The sequence below is a fragment of the Euprymna scolopes genome, chromosome 29 (genome assembly GCF_053919585.1).
Source record: "Euprymna scolopes isolate OS-2025 chromosome 29, ASM5391958v1, whole genome shotgun sequence".
NCBI classification, from domain to species: Eukaryota; Metazoa; Mollusca; class Cephalopoda; order Sepiida; family Sepiolidae; genus Euprymna; species Euprymna scolopes.
In genome coordinates, this window is record NC_136510.1 from 32,749,280 (window position 1) to 32,750,585 (window position 1,306).

A 1,306-nucleotide genomic window follows, 5' to 3' on the forward strand; every position below is an offset into this window, starting at 1 on the left:
TGAGAACATGCTACACCCATAAAGTAAATAAAGGTCTCCGTTCGAAATTCCGCCGAAATTTCCGAGTTCGACAGAAACATTACCGAGTCCGACAAGATACACCTGAAGAAGATCGGAGGTTGCATCGACCAAAACGTTAAGAAAATTAATCATCTTGAACTAAATTCACTTAGCACTTTTATTCCCTTTTTATCGCCTTAATCCGAGATGTTTGCCTATAGCTGTGGTGCAGATTTTGTCGATGACGGAATATCCTGTAGCCCTAACCTAGCTTTTAACTAATACGAGGGTCGTTACAAAAGTAAGTCCTATTTTTAACTAAAAACTAAAACGTTGAAGAGCTACGAAAACGGGAGTGGTAGCATAAAAATGAGCGATCGGAATTTATTTACTACATAGTCACCACTATTCTCAGCGCACGTTTCCCAGCCTCGGGGTGGGCTTTGTTTGTCACCGCTCTTAAATCAAGGAACCCCTTTTTCTAACTGCACTGACATCTACTGCATCGACCTTATAAACGTTCTACAGGTCGCAGCGAATGTTGATCGCTATATTTGAGGAGTTCAATGATGCATCTCTGCTTCAGACGCACATCCATCATAATGGTTGCTTTCTTAGAGTCTTACACTGTCATTATCCGCAAGAGATATATGAAACTTTCAGGTCAAGAATACATGAGTTCAATCATTATAGCAATGTGATTTGAAATCCTTATTTGATCCATTCTGGGGGAATAAAATAGGAGTCTCTGGTTTTGGAATGTACCTCGTAGAATCTTGCACTTAATTGCCTAATTTTTTTAATGAAAAATATTGTTTGAAACATTTTTTTTAACGCAGATTTTCATCTTGCTACGTAAACGAATCGAACTATAATAATGCTCTTACACGTGTTTTCTGTTGTATTGTGTTTTTTTGCATACTCTTATTTTACGGGCGGTTGGTTGGTTGTTTTTGTTTTACGGCATATCAACACTTTTCGGGTTATTTAATACCGAATCCAAAGATTTTGAAGAAAATTTTTTTTTAATAGAATATATTTGTTGTTTTTACGTCGGTTTCTATTCAACCCATAGTTGGGACCCTAACAGGTACTACCATCCGGGTTAGAGTGGACCTGGGAGCAATGGTAATTAAAGGATGGCTCCACACTCCCCAAAGCCCACAAGCTGGGGCTTCACCATCGGATATGGTTTAGGTCATATTCAGGACCCCCATTGATGGACTTTTACCCTCTGCAGGGGGGCAGTTGGCGTATTCTAATGCCCCACCGGCAGGGCCGTTTACGGACGGAGTAGTATGCAACT